Genomic DNA, 13995 nt, shown 5'->3' with positions numbered 1-13995 from the left:
CGATTCGGCCCCAAAAAGCCGAGAAAAACAAAAAATAAAATTTGGCCCCGTGTTCCAGATTCCACCGTTCTGCCAGCGCCGCTAAGTCACCGACGCTAATTTGACGGACATATTTAAAATTTAAATTTACATAGTTTAGTAATTCGTGCTAATACTATACATTCACTTCAGTTCGGAAGTCATCTCTGGATGACAGTTAACAAGCCAAAAGACTCTACCGCTGTCGCCGATATAGTGAAATTCTTAGCCGATCTGATTATTAGACTTTAAGAGGGTCCAATCTGTTCTAAAGCCTAGTACTCAGATCGGCTAAGAGTTTCACTAGTCGAAAAATCTTATTCTTTGTAGTGTGACCGAAGTTTTCAAAGTTCACCCGCAATGCATGTAGCTTGGTCTTACTGTCAAGCAGCTGGGTTTGTTGACAAACGAAAAACAAATCAACTGGAGCAATTTAAAAAAGAAGACTCTGTTGGTGCACAAAGAAATTAAAATAAAAATAAATGCAATTTTCAACGAGAGTTTTTATACCCGTTACTCGTAGAGTAAAAGGGTATACTAGATTCGTCGGAAAGTATGTAACAGGCAGAAGGAAGCGTTCCGACCCCATAAAGTATATATATTCTTGATCAGGATCACTAGCCGAGACGATCTAGCCATGTCCGTCTGTCCGAGAAATCTGGTATTTTTTCTGGTATTTCCTTAGCTTATCTGAGTACCGCGCTGAAAAACAGACCCGACGAAAACCTTTAGCCACCTGTTTGCCTCTCGCTCACTCCTATGGTTAGCACCCGTTTTTCGCCGATGTGAGTACTAGGCTTAACATGAGAAAATTCTCGTGGCGTCCCTGTTGCCAACCAATAGTCCCTATTCAGTTTTTCCTACGCTTGCCTGAATAGAAACCTCATCTTTGATCAATTAGATAAAAGCAATGAAATAATCACTCTGAAAACATTTCACATTGTATTTAGTTTAGAATTTTTTTCGGAGCAACTGATACGGATACGGGTTTTTTATGCCGATCACCTGTTCTTTTCAGCGATTCTTTATAAAGCCTAGTATTCAGATCAGCTAAGAGTTTCACTAGTTGAAAAATCGATGAACTTGTGTGACCGAAGTTTTCAAAGCTCACCCGCAATGCTTGTGGCATGGTCTTACTGTCAAGCAGCTGGGCTTGTCCCCAGACAGAAAACAAATCAATTGGAGCAATTTAAAAAAGAAGAGTCAGCTGGTGCCCAAAGAAATAAAAACTAAAATAAATGAGAAGTTCAACGAATGTTTTTAATTATGTAAACTAAAAGTTGAAGGCTTTCTTCTCGTCCCAGGGATGCTTCGCCATCTTTCCGGCGCCATCTATAGTCCAGATCGTCGGAGATCGAGCGATGTCCCATGTTCCCATGTTCCATGTTCCCACTGGGCTTCTCTAGCGGATCTCCTCCTGCACTTCAACTATTCTGCTGATTTGCTTCCTGTCGGTCAAGTCCCACAATAATGGGCAACAGCTTGGATTAGTTATCCTTTTTCATCTGCACTGACCTCCTTTAGGCGTTTTTCGGGTTTTTCTTTCATTTTGAACTTTTAAATTCCCCACCGCTCCTGCACGAACACTGCCAAAGATTAGATTTTTTATTCTTCAGGCCGCGGCTAACGGCGTTCATCGAAATTCACTCGCTTAATCTGGTATTTTTTCTAGTATTTCCTTAGCTCATCTAAGTACCGTGCTGAAGAACAAACCCGACGAAAAGCGTTAGCTGCGTATTTGTCTCCCGCTCACTCCAATGGTTAGCTCGCGGTTTCCGTCGATGTGAGTACTAGGCTTAAGACCAGAAGTCCGCTTAAAGTTGCAATAACATCATTTAAGCGGCTGTGTGCAGGGGGTATTACTCACAAAAACTGGAATTTTTCTTTTAGCCCCAATCGCTTCCAACGTGTGGTGTGTATGGGAAGATGTTATTAGCGTCAAATGAGGATCGGTTAGGTTTGGAAAATGGGCTATTTTATTTTATAGCCTAGTACCCAGATCGGCGAAGATTGTCATTAGTCGAAAAATCGTTTTTTTCGTAAGGTGAATGAAGTCTTCAAAGTTCATCCGCAATGCATGTAGCATTGTCTTACTGTCAAGAAGATGGACTTGTTGCCAAACGGAGAACTAATCAATTGGAGCAAATAAAAAAAGGGGAGTCTGCTGGTGCACAAAGAAATTAATAATGAAAGTAAATGGAATGCACTACAAATGTTTATATTCAATTAAATTAGTAGTGTTAAGCTTCCTTCTCGTCCCACGGAAGCTTCGCCATCTTTCCCGCGCCACCTGAAGTCCAGCTACGAATCCCAATAGACATTTAGGACCTTGAGGAAGTGGGAGCCGATATGGGAACGGGGTTGTTCCGCCTGATGCTGCAGAAAGCATCCTGACAATGGCTCCTCCAGCTATCCCTTAGCGGGCTCCCTTTTTTCCTCCCTCTCTCTTTTCGCTTTAGCTGTCAAATAGCTGGTGGGGGCAAAATTGGGTTGAATAAGTAAATTTTTATTCTTTGCGCCCCGGCTAACGGCGTTCATTGAAATTCACTCGCTAAATCACGTATTTTTTGGTATTTCCTAGCTCATCTGAGTACCGCGCTGAAAAACAGACATGGCGGAAAGCGTTTTCCGCGTGTTTGCCTCTCGCTCACTCCTTAGGTTAGTTCGCAGTTTTTGTTGATGTGAGTACTATGCTTCTTTCTTGATTGTTGTTACGGAACTGCTTCATTTTCAGCGGGACAGTTCCGACTAGCTCCGGAATTTCTTAGGGAGAAGTACCCCCAATGGAGACACCACCCATAATCAACGGCTGGAATAAACTTTTGGTAGTCTACGGTCTGTTTTTGCACCGATATATTGTATGGGTACCTGATCCTGAAAAGCTTCAAGGGATAAGAATCATAGTATATGTTATAGCGTTGAACATGTTCATTTTTTTTACCAGATCCCAATGAAGAAGGATAGTAGGTAAAATGCGATCGCATCCATGTGAGTGGCCTTTTATCAAACCGAACAGAAGTAAACAACCTTCCCACTACTTGAGAAACTATCATCTTTATTATCAATATGTATAATTTAGCACGACCAGTTCCCATGAGCAGAATTGCCGGGTCGTATCCGGTGGCCAACACGCGCAGTAAGGAAACTGCCGAATCTACATCTTGGGTGCCATCACCCCATCGTCTGATACTAAGTGCTGACCCGGCGCTCCAGTGGTAGTGCGGGGAACACGCGCTCAGCGGATGATCGCCGGATACCAAATGCTGACCTTGCATTTTGGTGACGGCGCTGCCGGCAGGCAAAGGCCTCAAGCTGTGGCCGGATCAGACTCTTAAGTTAGTCTAAAATTGGTACTCCACAGCCATAGCTGTGTTAATTAACTCACTGTAAAAGTATCTATCCTTTGCCTAAACAGGCTTAGGAATAATAAATAAATAAAATTAAACACGTCTTCTTCTTATTTGCCTAAACAGGCTGGGAGAAATCGGAATAAAATAATTGGCGCCCTAACGTGAAGAAAAAGGAACCCACCACAAAAAAAAAATAATAAAAGTTAACTAATCAAAAAATTAAAAATAAAGCCAAAGTAAAATAAAGCCCAACTCGGAAGAAAACGCGCGAAGTTTCATTATACCTTTACCCGGAAAGTCGGACTTCAGGACCCCTACCGAAAGTAGTCAGTTCAATTTAAAAAAGAAAAGTGTGAAAAAAAGTGAGCGAGAATTTTCAAAAAAATAAAACCTCACCCGAACGAAAAATCAGTTAAAATCAAAGAAAAAGAGTGTGAAAAAAGCGAGCGAGAATCTTACAAAAAAAAAAGGAGAAATAAACCCTCACTCGCACGAAAAATCAGTTGAAATCAAAAAAGTGTGAAAAAAGTGAGCGAGAGAAATAAACCCTCACCAGAACGAAAAATCAGTTAAAATTAAAAAAAAAGTGTGAAAAAAGTGAGCGAGAATCTTACAAAATAAAAAATAAACCCTCACTCGCACGAAAAATCTGTTAAAATCGAAAATCAGTTAAAATCAATAAAGTTGGAAAAAACAGTCGTCGCAGTCGCAGGTCGCACCAACAGTCGCCGCCAACAACCAGCCCCCTCGCCCCGCACGAGGGATAGCAATCGTCAGCAGTAGTAGCCGCTAGCAACCAGCCCCTCGCCCCGCTCGAGAGATCGGAATACACCAGCTGCACTAACAAAAAAATCTGTAAGTAGGCTGTTTTGATTATTCGCAAAATTCTCAGTAGAAAACAGAAATAAATATAAAATATGAATAAACGGTCTGTGAGTACAATTCTGCAGGTAGAAAAACCCTAAAGTTTAAGCAAAAAAATCTCTAGAATTTTCTGGTGTCTGTCTACACTGAGAGAAATAATTTTCTCCCAAATTAAAAAGTACTTATAAAAAATACGGTAAAATAAAAAAATCTTCCTCGTGCCGTAACCATTTGTAAAAACTACACTGGGAATTTTTTTCCCCTCCCAGAATTTCTTGAAATAAATATTTTACAGGATTGCTTTAAATATTAAACAATACAAATAAATTTTTGTTTACTTTAAAAAGTATAATAAATTGTGTTATAAAATTAAAAAAAAAAACAACACAAATTTGGTTTGTTCGTCTCAAAATTTTTACGTCTTTAAACTAATATTGCGTGTTTAAAACAACGTAATAATACAAAATAACTGATTTAAATGTTTTTCCGATTTTGTACCCACAACTATAAAACGGGTTTCTCTCGAAAATAAAAAGAAACCCCTTGCTCTTATTAAAGCTCATGTACAGAAATGACGACTCCAGCTCGTCGGGAGATGAAATAATAGAAGAATATAAGCGATTATTAGCAACCAGAGTAAATAAAAAGGAAAAAATCAAGAGGGGGCTTGCACCCCATCACCTAGCAGAAGTCAAATTGTTTTAAAAAAAAGTGTTCTAGAAAGCCCCGAACGGATAGAAACCCATTCGCAGGAAATGCAGGCCAAACAAATCGCAAATATGGAGGCAGCTATAAACGCGACCTTAGAAAGACATCAAAGGCTGTTCGATGACAAATTAGGTACCATCGTAAGGGAGTTGGATAGGCTAAAAGTGAAAGCTCCAAAAATCGAGACATTTAAGGAAATCAATATCACACCAGGGGTAGAGTGTAATGAGCCTCTAGACATTATAAAATCGGTTCCCGAGTTCAATGGGAAGCAGGAGACATACATATTCTGGAGATAGGCAGCCATTGCGGCCTATAAGGTCTTCGAGCGCTTTAATGGCAGCAGTCGGCATTATCAAGCAGTGGTCATTCTAAAAAATAAAGTTAGAGGTCCGGCAGTGGCCGTATTAGCTTCATTTAATACAGTGCTAAATTTTCACGCCATCTTGGCACGTCTCGACTTTACATAGGCAGACAAAACTCCAACGCACGTGATCCAACAAGAACTAAGCCTGTCAAGGCAAGGGGATCTACCACTTCTTAAATACTACGATGAGGTCGAAAAAAGCTAACACTTCTTACAAATAAAATAGTAATGACGCATGACGCAGCCTCAGCGTCTGTATTAAATGAGAAATTTAGGGAAGACGCACTCCATGCGTTCGTCTCTGGATTGAAAAAATCATTAAAAGTAGCCGTTTTCCCAGCACAACCGCGGGATCTACCAACAGCATTAGTCCTAGCTCAAGAAGCTGAGTCAAGCAACGATAGGAGATTTGTGGCCAGGAGATTTGTGGCCAGCTTCGCCCGACATGCTGAAGAAAAAACAAATAAAGCAAATAATTATCGACCACCTTCGTGGAAAAACATCTCACAACGGTCAAATTCCCCTAATCGTGAACAAAATCAAAGCACGGGGGCAATAAAAAAAAACCCTCACTTTGTGAAAAATCAAAACTGGGGTAATAATAAAACTCCCTCTTTAAAACAAAAGCCAAGCCCTTATTCAGGAAATAGTCAGGCCAGGCCCGCACCGGAGCCAATGGATGTGGATACTCTCTCGCAATTCAGACAGTCCACAAATTGGAGAAAAGGGGAGTCAACACGGAGCCAACAGAAAATTAATTACCTTCCAGAGGAAAAACTCACGGAGGAAGAATACGATTCTGTCGCCCAAGCGTATGCTACGGAGATTGAAGATGACTTAGATGCGGATGATACTTGCAATTTTTTAGAATAAAATCCCTGCTCCCGTACATTACGCGAAGGCTAGCAGGGCGGGAAGTTAAACTGTTAATTGATACCGGAACTTCAAAAAATTACATTGCACCCCTCCCGATGCTTAAAGGCGTCGTGGAAGTAGAAACCCCATTTAGTGTTAAGTCAATTCATGGCCACACACAAATTACTAAAAAATGCTTAATTTCAATTTTTCAAGTTGAGTCTCATTTCTTCCTCTTAAATGCTCTGAAGGGATTCGACGGGATAATCGGGCTCGACTTACTTAAACAAGTAAATGCGAAGCTCGATTTTACTAAAAATATGTTGCAAGCTGGCAATGCAACAGAAAAACTTCAATTCACCAAATCGGAAAACGTTAATTTCATCAAAATTGATGACGAAAGTGTCCCACATGCAATAAAATCCGTTTTTGACGAAATGATTAAAAAAATTATAGAGCCTTCGCTGACCCAGACGAAGCTCTACCTTTCAACTAAACACCATAGCCACAATAAAAACAGATGGGGAACCGGTGTACTCTAAATCATACCCGCACCCCATGGGCGTGACAGAATTTGTGAACGCAGAGGTTAAACAACTTCGAGCGGACGGCATCGTAAGGCCGTCTAGATCACCATACAACAATCCCACTTGGGTCGTCGACAAAAAGGGAACCGACCAAAATGGGTTAAAAAAGAAGCGACAAGTTATTGATTTCAGAAAATTAAACCAGAAAACAGTCGACGATAGATACCCTGTTCCCGCGATTTCGACCATATTGTTAAATATGGGCAAATCTACATTTTTTACAACACTTGATCTTAAATCAGGCTTCCACCAGATAGAACTGGCGGAAAGGGATAGGGAAAGAACAGCATTCTCAATAAATAACGGTAAGTATGAATTTTGTAGACTGCCGTTCAGTCTAAAAAATGCTCGGAGCATTTTTCAAAGGGCTATTTATGACGTATTACGAGAAAAAATTTCAAAGACATGCTACGTGTATGTCGACGATGTAATAATTTTTTCTCAGACAAAAGAGGACCATGTTAAAGATATCCACTGGGTTCTCGAGAAACTCTTACATGCAGGGATGAGGGTGTCCCAAGAAAAATCAAAGTTTTTAAAAAAAGCGTTGAATATTTGGGATTCATAGTATCAGAAGGGGGCCTACGAACCTCACCTGAAAAGGTCAAGGCTATCAAGGAATTTCCCCTACCAAAAACCCTTTTCGATCTCCGATCCTTTTTGGGTTTAGCTAGTTACTATAGATGCTTTATTAAAGGATTTGCATCAGTAGCGGGACCCCTTACGGGAATACTAAAAGGGGAATATGGAAAAGTAAGTAAGTATCAATCGAGGAAAATTGGTATTGAAATGTCTAACCAACAGAGGGACGCATTTCATAAGTTAAGAGAAATCCTAGCATCAGAAGATGTCCTATTGTCATACCCTGACTTTACGAAGCCGTTCGATTTAACAACGGACGCTTCAGGTCTCGGTCTGGGGGCGGTATTATCCCAAGGGGGTCGCCCCATTACCATGATATCTCGGACGTTATGATAACGAAAAAACTTCGCAACAAACGAACGGGAGCTACTTGCCGTAGTCTGGTCCCTAAAAAACCTCCGCAACTACTTATACGGAGTAAAAGATTTACACATTTATACCGACCACCAGCCGTTGTAGGGTACAATGCACGAACGCACGCATAAGGGTTAATGTTTTGGCTGTAAGTTGTTCCTCACTCGCATATATAAAACGTAAATAGCGGCAAAATTTCCGACTTTGCTGGACCGCCTCTCTGTACTGTACGTCTGCCATCTCGCTCGCACGATCTGCGCCGCGGCGACTGAACATCTGGCGAAAATCAGTGTGAGCGACGAGACGACGGAAAATATCACGCCATAACGCCGTTATTTTCCGTCTCTGCGCTCCCTACTTAGATTCCTGGAAGCGTAGTCAGCCACGTAGGCCAACTTCTGTGCACAGCTCGAGCACTTGAGTTTCGCTCGCTAAGGCCAGCAGACGTGCGCCAAAACCCACAGTCAAGATATAATTCGGAACAAGTCCACGTGAAAACTGATCGACAAACGGTACCGAAGTGCGGCAAGGTGCAACCTGTACAGTAATAGCTAAAGTGAATAGTGCAAAACCATAGACTGAGGTGAATATCAGTCATAATTTTCCTCGAGGACCGGTCATATAATATCGGAAGTGTTTTTGTTTCAGAACCCACCCCCCCGCAATCGATCTCTTAACAGGCGCTAAGTCCCTGCCACTCAGTGTATGCTGGCACTGGTATCGTCAAACGATTGCAGAGCGGGGGGTGGCTTTTAGGACCCTGGTCGGTTGCCGTCAAATTTCTGCGAGCGTTTTCATAAACAGTCAGAAGGGAATTTTCTTCGAGTTGACCAGGAGGTCGGACCGGCAGCGGAGGCGCCTTGATGAACAAATATGCAACGTAGACCTAGCAACACCTACACATCAGAGACTAGACATGTAGTCAGGTAGATACCCCGCTACCTCAACACCACTAGGGCATGAGGCCTAAGTAACAGGAGGCATCGGCCGCACGGCGTTGCCAGATGCGATTCGGCTGCTGTATGCTCAGCGGCGGTAACCTTGCGTAGATTTTAGTTTTCCTTTTTCTATTCGCTGTATTTGAGTAGTTTTAGCATAAGTGTACTTGTACGAAATTTCTAACGATAGTTTTAAATACGTCCATTAGGTAAAAAGCTTCTTATGTAAACGGGAAGTGCATCGAAGTTAAGGTTGTACACATCACACATATACATATACATCATGTTCTAATCTACCCTCAAGGGATCAACGAGAGCTTCATTGGGCCCAACGAACGCTTCGATGGATTTTCCTATAAAGTACCGATCGTGAGTAAACCCTTAATGAATATTGTATGAAAATGTTTGAGCCTTAATTATTGACGATGCGAATTCCGCGATAGCTAAAACCTCTGGCGTAAATATGTAAATAAGAATTTACCTAGTTAACCTGAATTACGTACCGCTTTTGAATTTGCAATGGTTTGCCATAGATATATATGTATATAATGTATTAGGGATATAAATCTTGGAGTATAGTAATAAGTAAACGGCACCACCCTGTGCTTAGATTATCTAAAACGACCTTTGAAGGGTTTATTAGAACGCACCGCGCGTAAACTTATGAAATAAATGGAAACAATGAATTCTTTGTATAACGCCACGAAATGATCGTGTAGATTCTTTTTTTTTTGGATCGTCACCGGAGCTACATGATGTTTGAGGGGTATTAGAATATAATCTGAGGTCAGATAAGGGGTAATCTAATAGATGTCAAGGTTACCATGGAAGGGTGGGTAAAGACTAGGGGGCAAACAATGTCCAAGTCTCCCTAACCCTTGATCGATTGAAGATCTGTTCCTGTTGGCGTAACTAAGCAGTGGGTACAGCCGATTACAACAATTTAAGTACATCTTAATAGTTTCAGATAGTGCACTTATTTTCTTGTTTTATGTCGTGGTATAGCGGAAGTAGAAAGAACCCACGCCAGTCCGACGAGCATAGCGCAGAGCATCGCTAGAAGTGCACGACCTCTACGACCAGCATACCGAGTGGCGACTTGAGAATCGGTAGGATTCGAGTTGAACGCTACGTAGTAGACGTGATCATTAAAACAGAAATGGCGCCCAACGTGGGGCCCGATCGTTCAGATCAGAAGATATATAGTCAGAAATTCCCGCGAAAATCGCTCTCTAACACCATCCAGTAATTTTCACTTTTTTTTTGTAGGACACAATTTCTTAAAGTAACGTCTAGCGCGGAAAAGCCAATTTGTTCTGTGGAAAAGCGTATAGAGGTCCTCCTTAAGCAGTGGAACGACCCAGGATAAAGCAATTCCCGTGAAGGAATACGTTATTTAAGAAAAATCCAAATGTAGGTTTCAAATATTTTAGGGTAGTGGTAGATCATTTCCTGGAACTGTAGTACAGTCGAGTATATCACGGACTGGCTAACCGGAATGAGCTACACATCAGCTGAGACATTTAAGCTTACAATAGTAATTCCTCCGCGAATCGATGAGCACGGAGAAAGCAATCACCTGAGTAGGTATGGGTTGACCAGCCGTCGAAATTCGGGGAGTCCATAGTTATATAAACTCAGTCATAGGAATAGCAGAACCAATCGAATCAAGGAAATAATAGGCCTCATAAGCAGAATGTTGTAATGGTGACGATCCAAAATTTTTATATTTTTACCAAAAGGCAAATTAAAATACAATGGTAGTAAATCATAGTAGTGAAGATATAGAAGCTGCTCTTAGTGGAATTTCTACTTTTTGCAATATATGTAACGAGCCGTTAAATGCAGTAGACATTCGAACAGTAGTTCCGTGTATGCACAAATTCCACAATCGTTGCATTATAGAACATCTTCAGGAAACTAATTTATGCCCAATTTGTAAGACCCAGTGTGAATTACAACCGACATCTTCTTCGACTAACAATTTGCAAGCAGAAATCTCCGCCGCAGAGCAAATTCGTAACACTGACGAACAACAGTACGCTAGGCCCGCAGGCACTAGGACTAGAAGGGGTCGCGGAAACGGTCAGCGAAGGGGGATGATAACTAGATCCCAACGGCTAGAGATCCCAAACCAACCAGCACTGAATCTGACGAATAGTACCACGTCACATTTGAATACATCGAGCCAACGAGAAGAAATTACTAGTGTAGTACGCTGTGAAATGCAAATTTGCCAGCGTCAGTTAATGCAGGAATTGACATCCGATATTCAGACTCAATTAGCAACAATGCAGCTAGGAAGCAATACAAGATCGAATGCAGGGATAAGACCCATAGAGAATATAAATTTATCAGCACCGGCGAACAGACCACTGTCTAATTCGTATGCAGCTACAGGGAACGATAACAGTCAGCAAGCCAGTGGCGTAAGCAACAGGTCACACGTATCAGTCCATCAGGACAAAGTACCGACGATTATCCAGAGCTGGCGGATCAAATTCGATGGCGCTCGAGACGGGCTTCAGACCGAAGAATTTCTCTATCGCATCAGGGCATTAGCTCAGCAGAATCTAAATGCTGATCAAAATATCTTGTGCGATCATTTACACCTATTCTTTGGAGGAAAAGCCACTGAATGGTATTGGAAGTTTCATAACGCAAATCCCAACTTCACTTGGTCAAAGTTTTGCGAAGAGTTTCGTAAGAAATTCGAAGACATTGATAAAGACATGGACATTTGGGAGTCCATTAATAGCAGAAGGCAAGGCGACAAGGAACCGTTTGAAGAATTTCAGTTCCATGTCGAAAAACTCGTAGCCCGACTACGGAACCCTATAACAGAGGAATCCTTGGTACGCTTGCTAATAAGGCACTCCATGACCTCACTCAGATTTGAATTAATGCACTTAGGGATTAATACTCTTGCTCGGTTGCGAGAAGAGTTACGAACACATGAACAGTTTTGTAAACAAATCAAGTTGCAGCCCCTAAAAAGCAGTTTTGCCCCTAGACCATTCGTATCTCAGCTAGATGGAGAGGAAGAAGAGATGCAACAGAACGAAGTCGCAGCAATGCAGCGAAAACCACTCAAATGCTGGAATTGTGATAGTCTAGGTCACCGATTCGATGAGTGCCTTGAGAATCAGCGGCGCATCTTTTGCTATGGATGCGGTGCCAAGAACGTGTTTAAGCCAAAATGTCAGACTTGTAATCCATCGGAAAACCGACAGAAGGATGCGTCAGCGAACATCCTGCTGCCGCATCCAAAACATTAGGTATAGATTGCGCTACGCAGACTGAATCGGTTTCCAACAGCCGATCAAAAAGCACTACCGAGCATATGCCATATCAGGAGAGGCTGGCTCGGTACACAGAAACGCGGAATAGGATATTTGGGGGCGTAAATAGTTTTGAGCACGACGATAGAACTCGAAGATCGACAAGACGAGCGAGAAGCTTTTGGAAAGGAGTTCGCGACAACCGCAGAAGACTTATTTCAGCCATTTTCCTCAACAAGGATGATCGATTATACACCGATATTGAGATAGACAACTATTCTTACATCGCGTTATTAGACTCAGGCGCGACAGTGAGTTGTATTGGCGGTGACGCCGCGAAAACATTTAACGATCACCCTCAAAGGCGCAACTGTTCAGGGTACATAAGAACCGCAAATAACTCAGAGTGTCCTGTTACAGGACGACTCATTGTGAACACCAAATACCAGGGACGGGCAAACGCAGTAGAGTTTTTTATCATTCCAGATCTAAAACAGGACGTATATTTAGGTATAGATTTTTGGCAGAAGTTTGGGTTACTCGACAGAATCACCGACGACAAGGGAGCTGTAGCAGAATTAGATGTAGGTCGCGAAGAAAGTGATGAGACAGTTAAGATCCATGTATTATCAGCCGCTCAACAAGACAGGTTAAATCAAGCCATAAGCACGCTTCCGTCTTATGAGAAAGAAGGATTAGGGCGCACCCATCTTATAGAGCATCATATTGATGTAGGCAGTTCTCGTCCGGTAAAGCAGAGGCATTGGCCAGTTTCGCCGGCGAAGGAAAAGGTTATGTTTTCTGAAATCGAGAACATGTTAGCAATGGATGTTATCGAAGAGTCTAGGAGTCCATGGAGCAGTAACTGCGTTCTTGTCCAGCGAGGAGAGAAAATTCGGCTATGTCTAGATTCCCGCGAGGTTGATAAGCTTACCCTAAAGGACGCTTACCCTCTCCCTCAGGTGGATGGTATTCTCAGCAGACTGCCTCCTGCTCGTTATATTACCGGCTTAGACATGAAGCATGCCTTCTGGCAGATACCTCTTGAGGAGAAGTCTCGCCAATGCACAGCCTTCACCATGCCAAATCGGCCACTATACCAGTACAAGGTAATGCCCTTCGGCTTATGCAACGCCGCTCAAACGCTCTGTAGGTTAATGGACCAAGTAGGACCGCCTAGCCTGAGGACGAGAGTATTCGTCTATTTAGACGACCTCTTGCTTCTCTCAGACGACTTTGAATCACATATGCAACTAATCGAGGAAGTAGCAGGGTATTTCCGTAAGGCCAACTTGACAATTAACATCGCGTATATGCCCGAAAAACTCTCGAAAGCCCAACAGAACTATTCGGTAACCGAATTGGAATGTTTGGCTGTGATTAGAGGAATTAACAAATTCAGGGCGTATATCGAGGGGCAAGATTTCGTAGTAGTTACAGACCACGCGTCGCTGCAGTGGCTAATGAAGCAGAAGGACTTATCGGGGAGGTTAGCCAGATGGGCAATCCGCTTGCAAGGGTTTTCATTCGAGATTAAGCACAGAAAAGGGACTCAGAACGTCGTAGCCGATACGCTTTCTAGGAGAGACGAACTAGTAGTCAATGAGATTCACGGTCTCGGCCCTATGATCGACATGTCCTCGAAGGAGTTTATGTCGCAAGAGTATGTAGAATTGACCAGAAGAATACAAGATGACCAGTCACGGCTGGCAGACTTGCGTGTGGATAACGGGTATATCTATAAGCGCCTCGAAGGCGTGGAAGGTAGTGATTCATGGAAGCTTTGGGTGCCTTCGAACCTCCGAAACAGTGTACTATATCGAGCACGCGATCCATGTGACTCAGCTCACCTAGGCATGGGTCGGATGGCGCAGAAGCTTAAGCAATTCTTCTTTTGGCCGGGGATGATTACACAAATCCGTTCATACATATCAAACTGTCCCACATGTAAATCCACTAAAGGCGCAAACCTAATACTAAGGCCGCCCATGGGCAGGCCAATGACATCAGACAGACCTTTTCAGAAGTTGT

This window comes from Drosophila suzukii, unplaced genomic scaffold (genome assembly GCF_043229965.1).
Source record: "Drosophila suzukii unplaced genomic scaffold, CBGP_Dsuzu_IsoJpt1.0 scf_4, whole genome shotgun sequence".
NCBI classification, from domain to species: Eukaryota; Metazoa; Arthropoda; class Insecta; order Diptera; family Drosophilidae; genus Drosophila; species Drosophila suzukii.
The sequence above is the reverse complement of the archived record's forward strand: the minus strand, read 5'-3'. Positions refer to the sequence as shown.